Raw genomic sequence first — 18,752 nt, 5'->3', positions numbered from 1 at the left:
AGTGTTCAGCTAAAGCTACGAGTTAGTGTAGTGCGACCTCTGCACAGTGTTCAGCTAAATCTACAAGTTAGTGTAGTGCGACCTCTGCACAGTGTTCAGCTAAAGCTACAAGTTAGTGTAGTGTGACCTCTGCACAGTGTTCAGCTAAAGCTACGAGTTAGTGTAGTGCGACCTCTGCACAGTGTTCAGCTAAAGCTACCTGTAGAAGATTGGTGGTGTTTTTCTGATCCTATCATTACCGCAGGCAGCTACATTATTTACACGTTAGTGTAGTGCGACCTCCGCACAGTGTTCAGCTAAAGCTACCTGTAGAAGGTTGGTGGTGTTTTCCTGATCCTATTAGTACCGCAGGCAACTACATTATTTAAACATTAGTGTAGTGCGTCCTCTGCACAGTGTTAAGCTAAAGCTACCTGTAGAAGGTTGGTGGTGTTTTCCTGATCCTATCACTACCGCAGGCAGCTACATTACTTAAACATTAGTGTAGTGCGTCCTCTGCACAGTGCTCAGCTAAAGCTACAAGTTAGTGTAGTGCGACCTCTGCACAGTGTTCAGCTAAATATACAAGTTAGTGTAGTGCGACCTCTGCACAATGTTCAGCTAAAGCTACAAGTTAGTGTAGTGCAACCTCTGCACAGTGCTCAGCTAAAGCTACAAGTTAGTGTAGTGCGACCTCTGCACAGTGTTCAGCTAAAGTTACGAGTTAGTGTGGTGCTACCTCTGCACAGTGTTCAGCTAAAGCTACCTGTAGAAGATTGGTGGTGTTTTTCTGATCCTATCACTACTGCAGGCAGCTACATTATTTACATGTTAGTGTAGTGCAACCTCTGCACAGTGTTCAGCTAAAGCTACCTGTAGAAGGTTGGTGGTGTTTTCCTGATCCTATCAGTACCGCCGGCAGCTACATTATTTAAACATTAGTGTAGTGCGTCCTCTGCACAGTGTTCAGCTAAAGCTACCTGTAGAAGGTTGGTGGTGTTTTCCTAATCCTATCACTACCGCAGGAAGCTACATTATTTAAACGTTAGTGTAGTGCATCCTCTGCACAGTGCTCAGCTAAAGCTACGAGTTAGTGTAGTGCGACCTCTGCACAGTGTTCAGCTAAAGCTACAAGTTAGTGTAGTGCGACCTCTGCACAGTGTTCAGCTAAAGCTACGAGTTAGTGTAGTGCGACCTCTGCACAGTGTTCAGCTAAAGCTACCTGTAGAAGATTGGTGGCGTTTTTCTGATCCTATCACTACTGCAGGCAGCTACATTATTTACACGTTAGTGTAGTGCAACCTCTGCACAGTGTTCGGCTAAAGCTACCTGTAGGAGGTTGGTGGTGTTTTCCTGATCCTATCAGTACCAGCAGTCAGCTACATTATTTAAACATTAGTGTAGTGCGTCCACTGCACAGTGTTCAGCTAAAGCTACCTGTAGAAGGTTGGTGGTGTTTTCCTGATCCTATCACTACCGCAGGCAGCTACATTATTTAAACATTAGTGTAGTGCGTCCTCTGCACAGTGTTCAGCTAAAGCTACGAGTTAGTGTAGTGCGACCTCTGCACAGTGTTCAGCTAAAGCTACAAGTTAGTGTAGTGCGACCTCTGCACAGTGTTCAGCTAAAGCTACGAGTTAGTGTAGTGCGACCTCTGCACAGTGTTCAGCTAAAGCTACCTGTAGAAGGTTGGTGGTGTTTTCCTGATCCTATTAGTACCGCAAGCAACTACATTATTTAAACATTAGTGTAGTGCTTCCTCTGCACAGTGTTAATCTAAAGCTACCTGTAGAAGGTTGGTGGTGTTTTCCTGATCCTATCACTACCACAGGCAGCTACATTATTTAAACGTTAGTGTAGTGCGTCCTCTGCACAGTGTTCAGCTAAAGCTACGAGTTAGTGTAGTGCGACCTCTGCACAGTGTTCAGCTAAAGCTACAAGTTAGTGTAGTGCGACCTCTGCACAGTGTTCAGCTAAAGCTACAAGTTAGTGTAGTGCGACCTCTGCACAGTGCTCAGCTAAAGCTACAAGTTAGTGTAGTGCGACCTCTGCACAGTGTTCAGCTAAAGCTACGAGTTAGTGTGGTGCTACCTCTGTACAGTGTTCAGCTAAAGCTACCTGTAGAAGATTGGTGGTGTTTTTCTGATCCTATCACTACCGCAGGCAGCTACATTATTTACACGTTAGTGTAGTGCAACCTCTGCACAGTGTTCAGCTAAAGCTACCTGTAGAAGGTTGGTGGTGTTTTCCTGATCCTATCAGTACCGCCGGCAGCTACATTATTTAAACATTAGTGTAGTGCGTCCTCTGCACAGTATTCAGCTAAAGCTACCTGTAGAAGGTTGGTGGTGTTTTCCTAATCCTATCACTACCGCAGGCAGCTACATTATTTAAACATTAGTGTAGTGCATCCTCTGCACAGTGTTCAGCTAAAGCTACGAGTTAGTGTAGTGCGACCTCTGCACAGTGTTCAGCTAAAGCTACAAGTTAGTGTAGTGCGACCTCTGCACAGTGTTCAGCTAAAGCTACGAGTTAGTGTAGTGCGACCTCTGCACAGTGTTCAGCTAAAGCCACCTGTAGAAGATTGGTGGTGTTTTTCTGATCCTATCATTACCGCAGGCAGCTACATTATTTACACATTAGTGTAGTGCGACCTCTGCACAGTGTTCAGCTAAAGCTACCTGTAGAAGGTTGGTGGTGTTTTCCTGATCCTATTAGTACCGCAGGCAGCTACATTATTTAAACGTTAGTGTAGTGTGTCCTCTGCACAGTGTTCAGCTAAAGCTACGAGTTAGTGTAGTGCGACCTCTGCACAGTGTTCAGCTAAATATACAAGTTAGTGTAGTGCGACCTCTGCACAATGTCCAGTTAAAGCTACAAGTTAGTGTAGTGCAACCTCTGCACAGTGCTCAGCTAAAGCTACAAGTTAGTGTAGTGCGACCTCTGCACAGTGTTCAGCTAAAGCTACGCGTTAGTGTGGTGCGACCTCTGCACAGTGTTCAGCTAAAGCTACCTGTAGAAGATTGGTGGTGTTTTTCTGATCCTATCACTACCGCAGGCAGCTACATTATTTACACGTTAGTGTAGTGCAAACTCTGCACAGTGTTCAGCTAAAGCTACCTTTAGAAGGTTGGTGGTGTTTTCCTGATCCTATCAGTACCGCCGGCAGCTACATTATTTAAACATTAGTGTAGTGCGTGCTCTACACAGTGTTCAGCTAAAGCTACCTGTAGAAGGTTGGTGGTGTTTTCCTAATATTATCACTACCGCAGGCAGCTACATTATTTAAACATTAGTGTAGTGCGTCCTCTGCACAGTGTTCAGCTAAAGCTACGAGTTAGTGTAGTGCGACCTCTGCACAGTGTTCAGCTAAATCTACAAGTTAGTGTAGTGCGACCTCTGCACAGTGTTCAGCTAAAGCTACAAGTTAGTGTAGTGTGACCTCTGCACAGTGTTCAGCTAAAGCTACGAGTTAGTGTAGTGCGACCTCTGCACAGTGTTCAGCTAAAGCTACCTGTAGAAGATTGGTGGTGTTTTTCTGATCCTATCATTACCGCAGGCAGCTACATTATTTACACGTTAGTGTAGTGCGACCTCCGCACAGTGTTCAGCTAAAGCTAACTGTAGAAGGTTGGTGGTGTTTTCCTGATCCTATTAGTACCGCAGGCAACTACATTATTTAAACATTAGTGTAGTGCGTCCTCTGCACAGTGTTAAGCTAAAGCTACCTGTAGAAGGTTGGTGGTGTTTTCCTGATCCTATCACTACCGCAGGCAGCTACATTACTTAAACGTTAGTGTAGTGCGTCCTCTGCACAGTGCTCAGCTAAAGCTACGAGTTAGTGTAGTGTGACCTCTGCACAGTGTTCAGCTAAAGCTACAAGTTAGTGTAGTGCGACCTCTGCACAGTGTTCATCTAAAGCTACGAGTTAGTGTAGTGCGACCTCTGCACAGTGTTCAGCTAAAGCTACCTGTAGAAGATTGGTGGCGTTTTTCTGATCCTATCACTACTGCAGGCAGCTACATTATTTACACGTTAGTGTAGTGCAACCTCTGCACAGTGTTCAGCTAAAGCTACCTGTAGGAGGTTGGTGGTGTTTTCCTGATCCTATCAGTACCAGCAGTCAGCTACATTATTTAAACATTAGTGTAGTGCGTCCACTGCACAGTGTTCAGCTAAAGCTACCTGTAGAAGGTTGGTGGTGTTTTCCTGATCCTATCACTACCGCAGCCAGCTACATTATTTAAACGTTAGTGTAGTGCGTCCTCTGCACAGTGTTCAGCTAAAGCTACGAGTTAGTGTAGTGCGACCTCTGCACAGTGTTCAGCTAAATCTACAAGTTAGTGTAGTGCGACCTCTGCACAGTGTTCAGCTAAAGCTACAAGTTAGTGTAGTGTGACCTCTGCACATTGTTCAGCTAAAGCTACGAGTTAGTGTAGTGCGACCTCTGCACAGTGTTCAGCTAAAGCTACCTGTAGAAGATTGGTGGTGTTTTTCTGATCCTATCATTACCGCAGGCAGCTACATTATTTACACGTTAGTGTAGTGCGACCTCCGCACAGTGTTCAGCTAAAGCTACCTGTAGAAGGTTGGTGGTGTTTTCCTGATCCTATTAGTACCGCAGGCAACCACATTATTTAAACATTAGTGTAGTGCGTCCTCTGCACAGTGTTAAGCTAAAGCTACCTGTAGAAGGTTGGTGGTGTTTTCCTGATCCTATCACTACCACAGGCAGCTACATTATTTAAAGGTTAGTGTAGTGCGTCCTCTGCACAGTGTTCAGCTAAAGCTACGAGTTAGTGTAGTGCGACCTCTGCACAGTGTTCAGCTAAAGCTACAAGTTAGTGTAGTGCGACCTCTGCACAGTGTTCAGCTAAAGCTACAAGTTAGTGTAGTGTGACCTCTGCACAGTGTTCAGCTAAAGCTACCTGTAGAAGATTGGTGGTGTTTTTCTGATCCTATCACTAATCGCAGGCAGCTACATTATTTACACATTAGTGTAGTGCGACCTCTGCACAGTGTTAAGCTAAAGCTACCTGTAGAAGGTTAGTGGTGTTTTCCTGATCCTATCACTACCGCAGGCAGCTACATTATTTAAACGTTAGTGTAGTGCGTCCTCTGCACAGTGTTCAGCTAAAGCTACGAGTTAGTGTAGTGCGACCTCTGCACAGTGTTCAGCTAAAGCTACAAGTTAGTGTAGTGCGACCTCTGCACAGTGTTCAGCTAAAGCTACCTGTGGAAGATTGGTGGTGTTTATCTGATCCTATCATTACCGCAGGCAGCTACATTATTTACACGTTAGTGTAGTGCAACCTCTGCACAGTGTTCAGCTAAAGCTACCTGTAGAAGGTTGGTGGTGTTTTCCTGATCCTATTAGTACCGCAGGCAACTACATTATTTAAACATTAGTGTAGTGCGTCCTCTGCACAGTGTTAAGCTAAAGCTACCGGTAGAAGGTTGGTGGTGTTTTCCTGATCCTATCACTACCGCAGGCAGCTACATTATTTAAACGTTAGTGTAGTTTGTCCTCTGCACAGTGTTCAGCTAAAGCTACGAGTTAGTGTAGTGCGACCTCTGCACAGTGTTCAGCTAAAGCTACAAGTTAGTGTAGTGCGACCTCTGCACATTGTTCAGCTAAATATCCAAGTTAGTGAAGTGCGACCTCTGCACAATGTCCAGCTAAAGCTACAAGTTAGTGTAGTGCAACCTCTGCACAGTGCTCAGCTAAAGCTACAAGTTAGTGTAGTGCGACCTCTGCACAGAGTGCTCAGCTAAAGCTAGGAGTTAGTGTGGTGTGACCTCTGCACAGTGTTCAGCTAAAGCTACCTGTAGAAGATTGGTGGTGTTTTTCTGATCCTATCACTACCGCCGGCAGCTACATTATTTAAACATTAGTGTAGTGCGTCCTCTGCACAGTGTTCAGCTAAAGCTACCTGTAGAAGGTTGGTGGTGTTTTCCTAATCCTATCACTACCGCAGGCAGCTACATTATTTAAACATTAGTGTAGTGCGTCCTCTGCACAGTGTTCAGCTAAAGCTACGAGTTAGTGTAGTGCGACCTCTGCACAGTGTTCAGCTAAATCTACAAGTTAGTGTAGTGCGACCTCTGCACAGTGTTCAGCTAAAGCTACAAGTTAGTGTAGTGCGACCTCTGCACAGTGTTCAGCTAAAGCTACGAGTTAGTGTAGTGCGACCTCTGCACAGTGTTCAGCTAAAGCTACCTGTAGAAGATTGGTGGCGTTTTTCTGATCCTATCACTACCGCAGGCAGCTACATTATTTACACGTTAGTGTAGTGCAACCTCTGCACAGTGTTCAGCTAAAGCTACCTGTAGAAGGTTGGTGGTGTTTTCCTGATCCTATCAGTACCAGCAGTCAGTTACATTATTTAAACATTAGTGTAGTGCGTCCACTGCACAGTGTTCAGCTAAAGCTACCTGTAGAAGATTGGTGGTGTTTTCCTCATCCTATCACTACCGCAGGCAGCTACATTATTTAAACGTTAGTGTAGTGCATCCTCTGCACAGTGTTCAGCTAAAGCTACAAGTTAGTGTAGTGCGACCTCTGCACAGTGTTCAGCTAAAGCTACAAGTTAGTGTAGTGCGACCTCTGCACAGTGTTCAGCTAAAGCTACAAGTTAGTGTAGTGCGACCTCTGCACAGTGTTCAGCTAAAGCTACGAGTTAGTGTAGTGCGACCTCTGCACAGTGTTCAGCTAAAGCTACAAGTTAGTGTAGTGTGACCTCTGCACAGTGTTCAGCTAAAGCTACAAGATAGTGTAGTGCGACCTCAGCACAGTGTTCAGCTAAAGCTACGAGTTAGTGTAGTGCGACCTCTGCACAGTGTTCAGCTAAAGCTACCTGTAGAAGATTGGTGGTGTTTTTCTGATCCTATCATTACCGCAGGCAGCTACATTATTTACACGTTAGTGTAGTGCGACCTCTGCACAGTGTTCAGCTAAAGCTACCTGTAGAAGGTTGGTGGTGTTTTCCTGATCCTATTAGTACCGCAGGCAACTACATTATTTAAACATTAGTGTAGTGCGTCCTCTGCACAGTGTTAAGCTAAAGCTACCTGTAGAAGGTTGGTGGTGTTTTCCTGATCCTATCACTACCGCAGGCAGCTACATTATTTAAACGTTAGTGTAGTGTGTCCTCTGCACAGTGTTCAGCTAAAGCTACGAGTTAGTGTAGTGCGACCTCTGCACAGTGTTCAGCTAAATATACAAGTTAGTGTAGTGCGACCTCTGCACAATGTCCAGTTAAAGCTACAAGTTAGTGTAGTGCAACCTCTGCACAGTGCTCAGCTAAAGTTACAAGTTAGTGTAGTGCGACCTCTGCACAGTGTTCAGCTAAAGCTACGAGTTAGTGTGGTGCGACCTCTGCACAGTGTTCAGCTAAAGCTACCTGTAGAAGATTGGTGGTGTTTTTCTGATCCTATCACTACCGCAGGCAGCTACATTATTTACACGTTAGTGTAGTGCAACCTCTGCACAGTGTTCAGCTAAAGCTACCTGTAGAAGGTTGGTGGTGTTTTCCTGATCCTATCAGTACCGCCGGCAGCTACATTATTTAAACATTAGTGTAGTGCGTGCTCTGCACAGTGTTCAGCTAAAGCTACCTGTAGAAGGTTGGTGGTGTTTTCCTAATCCTATCACTACTGCAGGCAGCTACATTATTTAAACATTAGTGTAGTGCGTCCTCTGCACAGTGTTCAGCTAAAGCTAAGAGTTAGTGTAGTGCGACCTCTGCACAGTGTTCAGCTAAATCTACAAGTTAGTGTAGTGCGACCTCTGCACAGTGTTCAGCTAAAGCTACAGGTTAGTGTAGTGTGACCTCTGCACAGTGTTCAGCTAAAGCTACGAGTTAGTGTAGTGCGACCTCTGCACAGTGTTCAGCTAAAGCTACCTGTAGAAGATTGGTGGTGTTTTTCTGATCCTATCATTACCGCAGGCAGCTACATTATTTACACGTTAGTGTAGTGCGACCTCCGCACAGTGTTCAGCTAAAGCTACCTGTAGAAGGTTGGTGGTGTTTTCCTGATCCTATTAGTACCGCAGGCAACCACATTATTTAAACATTAGTGTAGTGCGTCCTCTGCACAGTGTTAAGCTAAAGCTACCTGTAGAAGGTTGGTGGTGTTTTCCTGATCCTATCACTACCGCAGGCAGCTACATTATTTAAACGTTAGTGTAGTGCGACCTCTGCACAGTGTTCAGCTAAATATACAAGTTAGTGTAGTGCGACCTCTGCACAATGTCCAGCTAAAGCTACAAGTTAGTGTAGTGCAACCTCTGCACAGTGCTCAGCTAAAGCTACAAGTTAGTGTAGTCCGACCTCTGCACAGTGTTCAGCTAAAGCTACGAGTTAGTGTGGTGCTACCTCTGCACAGTGTTCAGCTAAAGCTACCTGTTGAAGATTGGTGGTGTTTTTCTGATCCTATCACTACCGCAGGCAGCTACATTATTTACACGTTAGTGTAGTGCAACCTTTGCACAGTGTTCAGCTAAAGCTACCTGTAGAAGGTTGGTGGTGTTTTCCTGATCCCATCAGTACCGCCGGCAGCTACATTATTTAAACATTAGTGTAGTGCGTCCTCTGCACAGTGTTCAGCTAAAGCTACCTGTAGAAGGTTGGTGGTGTTTTCCTAATCCTATCACTACCGCAAACAGCTACATTATTTAAACGTTAGTGTAGTGCATCCTCTGCACAGTGCTCAGCTAAAGCTTCGAGTTAGTGTAGTGCGACCTCTGCACAGTGTTCAGCTAAAGCTACGAGTTAGTGTAGTGCTACCTCTGCACAGTGTTCAGCTAAAGCTACCTGTAGAAGATTGGTGGCGTTTTTCTGATCCTATCACTACTGCAGGCAGCTACATTATTTACACGTTAGTGTAGTGCAACCTCTGCACAGTGTTCAGCTAAAGCTACCTGTAGGAGGTTGGTGGTGTTTTCTTGATCCTATCAGTACCAGCAGTCAGCTACATTATTTAAACATTAGTGTAGTGCGTCCACTGCACAGTGTTCAGCTAAAGCTACCTGTAGAAGGTTGGTGGTGTTTTCCTGATCCTATCACTACCGCAGGCATCTACATTATTTAAATGTTAGTGTAGTGCATCCTCTGCACAGTGTTCAGCTAAAGCTACGAGTTAGTGTAGTGCGACTTCTGCACAGTGTTCAGCTAAAGCTACAAGTTAGTGTAGTGCGACCTCTGCACAGTGTTCAGCTAAAGCTACGAGTTAGTGTAGTGCGACCTCTGCACAGTGTTCAGCTAAAGCTACCTGTAGAAGGTTGGTGGTGTTTTCCTGATCCTATTAGTACCGCAAGCAACTACATTATTTAAACATTAGTGTAGTGCGTCCTCTGCACAGTGTTAAGCTAAAGCTACCTGTAGAAGGTTGGTGGTGTTTTCCTGATCCTATCACTACCACAGGCAGCTACATTATTTAAACGTTAGTGTAGTGCGTCCTCTGCACAGTGTTCAGCCAAAGCTACGAGTTAGTGTAGTGCGTCCTCTGCACAGTGTTCAGCTAAAGCTACAAGTTAGTGTAGTGCGACCCTTGCACAGTGTTCAGCTAAAGCTACAAGTTAGTGTAGTGTGACCTCTGCACAGTGTTCAGCTAAAGCTACCTGTAGAAGATTGGTGGTGTTTTTCTGATCCTATCACTAATCGCAGGCAGCTACATTATTTACACGTTAGTGTAGTGCGACCTCTGCACAGTGTTCAGCTAAAGCTACCTGTAGAAGGTTGGTGGTGTTTTCCTGATCCTATCACTACCGCAGGCAGCTACATTATTTAAACGTTAGTGTAGTGCGTCCTCTGCACAGTGTTCAGCTAAAGCTACGAGTTAGTGTAGTGTGACCTCTGCACAGTGTTCAGCTAAAGCTACAAGTTAGTGTAGTGCGACCTCTGCACAGTGTTCAGCTAAAGCTACAAGTTAGTGTAGTGCGACCTCTGCACAGTGTTCAGCTAAAGCTATGAGTTAGTGTAGTGCGACCTCTGCACAGTGTTCAGCTAAAGCTACCTGTAGAAGATTGGTGGTGTTTTTCTGATCCTATCATTACCGCAGGCAGCTACATTATTTACACGTTTGTGTAGTGCGACCTCCGCACAGTGTTCAGCTAAAGCTACCTGTAGAAGGTTGGTGGTGTTTTTTACTGATCCTATTAGTACCGCAGGCAACTACATTATTTAAACATTAGTGTAGTGCGTCCTCTGCACAGTGTTAAGCTAAAGCTACCTGTAGAAGGTTGGTGGTGTTTTCCTGATCCTATCACTACCGCAGGCAGCTACATTATTTAAACGTTAGTGTAGTGCGTCCTCTGCACAGTGTTCAGCTAAAGCTACGAGTTAGTGTAGTGCGACCTCTGCACAGTGTTCAGCTAAAGCTACAAGTTAGTGTAGTGCGACCTCTGCACAGTGTTCAGCTAAATATACAAGTTAGTGTAGTGCGACCTCTGCACAATGACCAGCTAAAGCTACAAGTTAGTGTAGTGCAACCTCTGCACAGTGCTCAGCTAAAGCTACAAGTTAGTGTAGTGCGACCTCTGCACAGTGTTCAGCTAAAGCTACGAGTTAGTGTGGTGCTACCTCGGCACCGTGTTCAGCTAAAGCTACCTGTAGAAGATTGGTGGTGTTTTTCTGATCCTATCACTACCGCAGGCAGCTACATTATTTACACGTTAGTGTAGTGCAACCTCTACACAGTGTTCAGCTAAAGCTACCTGTAGAAGGTTGGTGGTGTTTTCCTGATCCTATCAGTACCGCCGGCAGCTACATTATTTAAACATTAGTGTAGTGCGTCCTCTGCACAGTGTTCAGCTAAATATACAAGTTTGTGTAGTGCGACCTCTGCACAATGTCCAGCTAAAGCTACAAGTTAGTGTAGTGCAACCTCTGCACAGTGCTCAGCTAAAGCTACAAGTTAGTGTAGTGCGACCTCTGCACAGTGTTTAGCTAAAGCTACGAGTTAGTGTGGTGCTACCTCTGCACAGTGTTCAGCTAAAGCTACCTGTAGAAGATTGGTGGCGTTTTTCTGATCCTATCACTACTGCAGGCAGCTACATTATTTACACGTTAGTGTAGTGCAACCTCTGAACAGTGTTCAGCTAAAGCTACCTGTAGGAGGTTGGTGATGTTTTCCTGATCCTATCAGTACCAGCAGTCAGCTACATTATTTAAACATTAGTGTAAGGTGTCCACTGCACAGTATTCAGCTAAAGCTACCTGTAGAAGGTTGGTGGTGTTTTCCTGATCCTATCACTACCGCAGGCAGCTACATTATTTAAACGTTAGTGTAGTGCGTCCTCTGCACAGTGTTCAGCTAAAGCTACGAGTTAGTGTAGTGCGACCTCTGCACAGTGTTCAGCTAAAGCTACAAGTTAGTGTAGTGCGACCTCTGCACAGTGTTCAGCTAAAGTTACAAGTTAGTGTAGTGCGACCTCTGCACAGTGTTCAGCTAAAGCTACGAGTTAGTGTAGTGCGACCTCTGCACAGTGTTCAGCTAAAGCTACCTGTAGAAGATTGGTGGTGTTTTTCTGATCCTATCATTACCGCAGGCAGCTACATTATTTACACGTTAGTGTAGTGCGACCTCTGCACAGTGTTCAGCTAAAGCTACCTGTAGAAGGTTGGTGGTGTTTTCCTGATCCTATTAGTACCTTAGGCAACTACATTATTTAAACATTAGTGTAGTGTGTCCTCTGCACAGTGTTAAGCTAAAGCTACCTGTAGAAGGTTGGTGGTGTTTTCCTGATCCTATCACTACCACAGGCAGCTACATTATTTAAACGTTAGTGTAGTGCGTCCTCTGCACAGTGTTCAGCTAAAGCTACAAGTTAGTGTAGTGCGACCTCTGCACAGTGTTCAGCTAAATATCCAAGTTAGTGAAGTGCGACCTCTGCACAATGTTCAGCTAAAGCTACAAGTTAGTGTAGTGCAACCTCTGCACAGTGTTCAGCTAAAGCTACAAGTTAGTGTAGTGCGACCTCTGCACAGTGTTCAGCTAAAGCTACATGTTAGTGTAGTGCGACCTCTGCACAGTGTTCAGCTAAAGCTACCTGTAGAAGATTGGTGGTGTTTTTCTGATCCTATCACTAATCGCAGGCAGCTACATTATTTACACATTAGTGTAGTGCGTCCTCTGCACAGTGTTCAGCTAAAGCTACCTGTAGAAGGTTGGTGGTGTTTTCCTAAACCTATCACTACCGTAGGCAGCTACATTATTTAAACGTTAGTGTAGTGCATCCTCTGCACAGTGTTTAACTAAAGCTACGAGTCAGTGTAGTGCGACCTCTGCACAGTGTTCAGCTAAAGCTACAAGTTAGTGTAGTGCGACCTCTGCACAGTGTTCAGCTAAAGCTACCTGTAGAAGATTGGTGGTGTTCTCATACTAATAATACTACAGGCAAGCAGTTGATTTTGCTAGCTGCAGTATCAGTATATATATATATATATATATAAATATATCCCAGCTTAGTGCAGCTACATCTCACTGCAGGCCATTAGTATGTCTGGAAGGCCAACAAGGAGAGGCAGACAGTCACAAGCCAATAAAAGAGGGCAAGCAGGCTCTGTGTCTAGAGGCAACAGTGCAGGTCGTGGAGATGGTGCATCCTCATCAGCACGTGGCCGTGGGAAAAGCTTGGCCTTTTTTTCAGCAGCTGACCGTGTTGAGCCGCAACATGCGGAAGACTTGGTCGAGAGGATGACCAAGTCTTCTGCATGTTGCGGCTCAACATGGCCAGCTGCCGTGTTGAGCAGCAACATGCGGAAGACTTGGTCGAGTGGATGACCAAGCTGTCCTCATCCTTCTCATCCTCTTCTCATACCCATGCTCAGAGTCCTTTGTCTGGCAAAGCAGCTGCCAACCCGGCCTCTTCCCTCGGCTCAATGGAATCAGTCACTCCTTCCCTAGCCCCACCATGTCCTCGTGAGGAGTCCCCCGAACTGTTTGACCACAGTGTTGGGTACATGCTCCAGGAGGATGCCCAGCATTTTGAAAGCTCCGATGATGGTACTCAGCTAGAGGAAGGCAGTAACATGAGCCCAGACAGAGGGGGTGCCCAAGAAGGACAGCAATCTGGCAGTCATGTTGCCCCTCCTGCAGCATACTGCCAGGTTTGCTCCAGTGATGAGGAGGGAGGGGATGATTAGGAAGTCACTGACTCCACGTGGGTGCCTGATAAGAGAGAGGAGGAGGAGGCACTTCACCAACGAGTCAGGATGCCCTCCAGGGGCCAGCTTAAGGGCAGCACACTGACTGCATCACCCTGCAAAGCTCCACATGTGCAAGGCGCTGCTGTCTCTGCGCGTTATTCCAAAAGTTCTTTGGTGTGGGCCTTTTTTGAGACAAGTGCATCAGATCGCACCGCTGCTATTTGCAACATATGTCTCAAGTGTATCTTGAGTGGTCAAAACATCTCCCCCTTGGGCACCACATGCTTGACCAGACATATGTTGACCTGCCATGCAGTTCATTGGCAAGCGTACCTAAAAGACCCACACCAAAGAACAAAGGGGACCTCTCCTTACTCCTCAACAGCTGAGATCTCCAACCCCACTATACCTTCAGTCCTCTCTGAGACCTGCACTGGGAGGAATGAAGGTGTAGAATTAGGTGTGTCACAGCCAAGTACTTGTGGGCAATCTACTATCGGTACACTGAGGTCAGATTGTACCAGGCAAATTTCCCTGCCCCAGCTGCTGCACCGCCGAAAGAAGTTCACTCCCAGCCATCCACATGCCCAGCGGTTGAATGCTAGCTTGGCAAAATTGCTAGCACTTCAACTGCTACCTTTTCAGTTGGTAGACTCTGTCCCCTTCCGTGAGTGTGTGGAATGTGCGGTTCCTCAGTGGCAGGTACCCAAACGCCACTTTTTCTCATGGAAGGCGATTCCGGCTCTCTACCGGCATGTGGAAGGCAATGTCCATGCCTCACTGGACAGGGCGTCAGCGGTGAGGTGCATATTACCGTTGACTCCTGGTCCAGTAGGCATGGACAGGGACGTTACCTAAGTTTCACGGTGCATTGGGTGACTCTGCTGGCAGCTGGGAAGGATGCAGGACAAGGTGCAGTAGTGTTGGAGGTTGTTCCGCCACCACACCTCCAAAATGCTACTACTGGTGATTCTGACACACCTCTCTCCTCCACCCCCTCCTCTTCTTCTTCCTCCATGGCCTCTTCCGGTGCTTTGTCCTCGGAACCAGCGGTGCTCTGTAGGCGTTCCAGGGGCTACGCAACTACGCAGGCCAAAAGATGCCATGCAGTGGTTGAGCTGGTGTGCTTGGGGGGCAGGAGCCACACTGGGGCAGAGGTTCTGTCAGCTCTGCAGGGGCAGGTTCAGAGGTGGTTGACACCACGCCAACTTAAGGCAGGAATGGTGGTTTGCGACAATGGCACCAACCTCCTCTCCGCCCTCAGACAGGGACAAATGACCCATGTGCCCTGTTTGGCTCACGTCCTTAACTTGGTGGTGCAGCGGTTCTTGGGCATTTACCCGGGCTTACAGGATGTCCTGAGGCAGGCCAGGAAAGTCTGTGTGCATTTTCGCCGGTCATATAATGCCAGTGCTCGGCTGGCTGACCTCCAAAAGGAATTTAATCTGCCCAAGAACCGCCTAATCTGTGACATGCCCATCAGGTGGAACTCAACGTTGGCCATGCTGCAGAGGCTGCACGCGCCGCAGAGGGCATACAATGGGTACCTGTGTGACTATGGCACCAGGAAAGTGTCAAGAGAGCTTGTTTTTTTTACCCACACCAGTGGGCCATGATCAGGGATGCATGCACTGTCCTATCACCATTTGAGGAGGCCACGAGGATGGTGAGCAGTGATAGTACATGCATCAGTGACACTGTCCCCCTTGTCCACCTGTTGGAGCATACACTGCATGGAATAATGGACAGGGCACTTGAGGCAGAACAGAGGTAGGAAGAGGAGGACTTCCTTAGCTCTCAAGGCCCCCTTTATCCAGACAGTGTTTCTGCATGCCCGCCAATCACACAGGATAAGGACGAGGAGGAGGAGGAGGAGGAAGAGGAGTATTGTGTCAGCATGGAGGTGGAGCCTGGCACTCAGCATCAGCAGCAGTCTTTAAGGGATCATTTACGGTCCCAAGAAACCCATGGACTTGTACATGGCTGGGAGGAGGTGGCTGCGGATCATGTCGTCCTTAGTGACCCAGAGGACTCCAGACCGAATGCCTCAGCAAACCCACGCTGCATGGCCTCCCTGATCCTGCAAAATGAGAGCAGAGGATGAAACATCTTCGGGAGGCCTTGCAGAAAGGTCTGAGCAACGCGTTCCCAGAGACTGGGAGGTTACAAAATCCTGTTCCTGGACAACGTGTTTCTGAGGCATCGGTCAGTCAAAGAAGGAGCTGTGGAGAAGGTGGCCATCTGACTGATGCGTTCAGACAATTTTTTGGTCCGCAGCCCCAAGGTATGATCGGTTCCAGCAACCATCGCCAGCGTCTGTTTTACATGGTGCAGGAATACCTAGGAATAGGGGCAAGATCTGACTTGGACACCTTTCCCACTGAAAATCCTCTGGGTTTCTGGGTCTTGAGGATGGATCACTGGCCAGAGCTTGCACAGTATGCAATTGAGCTACTGGCCTGTCCTGCATCCAGAGTTCTTTTGGAACGCACATTCAGTGCTGCTGGAGGTTTTGTAACCGATCACAGGGTGCGCCTGTCCACCGACTCAGTCGATCGACTGACCGTCATAAAAATGAATCACTCTTGGATCACCACCAGCTACCAAGCACCTGATGCTGATGTAACCGAATAATTTTTTTTGAAATGTCAGATCCCTTCAAGACTGCCTATGCTAATGCTGAGTGACTATCCTGTTATGCTGAGTGACTATCCTCTTCCTCCTCAATGATCATGCTGATAGCTTGTAAGAATATTTTTGGTTCTGGGCACTGCCACCAGTGGCTAAGGCCCAATTTTTCAGCCGCTGTTTAACAGGGGCGTGTAATTACAATTTTTGATGCAATATTTTGCAGGGAGGGTTCGTTGCTGCACTCAACTAGAGTATTTGTGAGGGGTTGCAGTGTTGTGGCACCAGCACCAGTGCCTAATGCCGCGTACACACGAGCGGACTTTCTATCCTACTTGGTCCGGCACACTTTCCGACGGACTTTGTCCGCCAGGTGCGCCGGACTTTAAAACGGACGGACTTGCCCACACACGCCGGGACTTTCCGGCGGGCTAAGTCCGCCCGTCTTTCCGACGGACTTTCGCCGGAGTTCCGGCGGACTTTCAGAATGAACGCACTTGCCCACACACGGACAAGTCCGTTCATTTTGAACGTGACTCAGGTGCGACGGGACTAGAGAAGGATGTCAATCTTGCCGCTTTTATCGGCGAGATTGACACCTTGCTAGCCCCGTCGCGGGGCATACCAGGCCCTTAGGTCTGGTATGGATTATAAAGGGGAACCCCGCTACGCCGAAAAAACGGCGTGGGGTCCCCCTAAAATCCATACCAGACCCCGATCCGAGCACGCAGCCTGGCCGGTCAGGAAAGGGGGTGGGGACGAGCGAGCGCCCCCCCCCCCTCCTGAACCGTACCAGGCCGCATGCCCTCAACATGGGGGGTGGGTGCTTTGGGGGAGGGGGGCGCCCTGCGCCCCCCCCCCCAAAGCACCTTGTCCCCATGTTGATGAGGACAAGGGCCTCTTCCCGACAACCCTGGCCGTTGGTTGTCGGGGTCTACGGGCGGGGGCTTATCGGAATCTGGGAGCCCCCTTTAATAAGGGGGCCCCCAGATCCCGGCCCCCCACCCTATGTAAATGAGTATGGGGTACATGGTACCCCTACCCATTTACCTAGGAAAAAAGTGTAAGTAATAAAACACACTACACAGGTTTTTAAAATATTTTATTAAACAGCTCCGGGGGGGGGATCTTCCTCCGGCTTCGGGGGTCTTCTTCCGGCTTCGGGGGTCCCTCCGCTTCATCTTCTCCCGGCGTCCGGTTGGTTCTTCTCCGCTCTCCGGCCTCTTCTCCCGGTGTCGCAGGTCTTCGGCCGGCCCCTCCGCTCTCTTCATGTAGCTCTATTGCGAGCGGAGGTCCGGACTTCTGGGCTTCTTGGCTTCTTGGCTTCTTGGCTTCTCTTCTCTTCTCTTCCCCCAGATGTTGACACGACGCTCTCTCCGGCTGGACTGGTCTCTGAGGGCTGCGTTGTGACTTATATAGGCGGAGACCCCGCCCCCATATGATGTCACAGTCCCTGGGCATGCTGGGACTGTGACGTTTTAGGGGGCGTGGTCGCCCACGCCCCCTAAAACGTCACAGTCCCAGCATGCCCAAGGACTGTGACATCATATGGGGGCGGGGTCTCCGCCTATATAAGTCACAACGCAGCCCTCAGAGACCAGTCCAGCCGGAGAGAGCGTCGTGTCAACATCTGGGGGAAGAGAAGAGAAGAGAAGCCAAGAAGCCCAGAAGTCCGGACCTCCGCTCGCAATAGAGCTACATGAAGAGAGCGGAGGGGCCGGCCGAAGACCTGCGACACCGGGAGAAGAGGCCGGAGAGCGGAGAAGAACCAACCGGACGCCGGGAGAAGATGAAGCGGAGGGACCCCCGAAGCCGGAAGAAGACCCCCGAAGCCGGAGGAAGATCCCCCCCCCCGGAGCTGTTTAATAAAATATTTTAAAAACCTGTGTAGTGTGTTTTATTACTTACACTTTTTTCCTAGGTAAATGGGTAGGGGTACCATGTACCCCATACTCATTTACATAGGGTGGGGGGCCGGGATCTGGGGGCCCCCTTATTAAAGGGGGCTCCCAGATTCCGATAAGCCCCCGCCCGCAGACCCCGACAACCAACGGCCAGGGTTGTCGGGAAGAGGCCCTTGTCCTCATCAACATGGGGACAAGGTGCTTTGGGGGGGGGCGCAGGGCGCCCCCCTCCCCCAAAGCACCCACCCCCCAATTTGAGGGCATGCGGCCTGGTACGGTTCAGGAGGGGGGGGGGGGGCGCTCGCTCGTCCCCACCCCCTTTCCTGACCGGCCAGGCTGCGTGCTCGGATCGGGGTCTGGTATGGATTTTAGGGGGACCCCACGCCGTTTTTTCGGCGTAGCGGGGTTCCCCTTTATAATCCATACCAGACCTAAGGGCCTGGTATGCCCCGCGCTCGCCGCAATAGGAAGATTTGTTTTTCCTATTGCAGCGAGCGCGAGATGCAATACCATCCCCTCGTGTCGTATTTGGTCTGTCGGACCAGCCTACACACGAGCGGGCTTTCCGTCGGACCAGCACACACACGAGCGGACCTTCCGCCCGAAACTGAGTCCGACGGAAAGATTTCAAACATGTTTAAAATCTAGGTCCGGCGGGCTTTTGGGAAGAAGTCCGCCGGAAAAGTCCGCCGCCGCCCACACACGGGCGGATTGTCCGGCACACTCTGGTCCGCCGGACCAAGTATGCCGGAAAGTCCGACCGTGTGTACGCGGCATAAGGCCCAATTTCTCAGCCCCTGTTTATCAGGGGCGTGTAATTACAATTTTTGATGCAATACTTTGCAGCAGGGCTTGTTCCTGCGCTCCAACTAGAGTATCTGTGAGGGGTTGCAATGTTGTGGCACCAGCACCAGTGCCTAAGGCCCAATTTCTCAGCCCCTGTTTAACAGGGGTGTGTAATTACAATTTTTGATGCAATACTTTGCAGCAGGGCTTGTTCCTGCGCTCCAACTAGAGTATCTGTGAGGGGTTGTAGTGTTGTGGCACAAGCACCAGTGCCTAAGGCCCAATTTTTCAGCCCCTGTTTAAC

The sequence above is a fragment of the Aquarana catesbeiana genome, linkage group LG04 (genome assembly GCF_042186555.1).
Source record: "Aquarana catesbeiana isolate 2022-GZ linkage group LG04, ASM4218655v1, whole genome shotgun sequence".
Lineage (NCBI taxonomy): Eukaryota > Metazoa > Chordata > Amphibia > Anura > Ranidae > Aquarana > Aquarana catesbeiana.
This window is presented reverse-complemented; position numbering follows the sequence as displayed.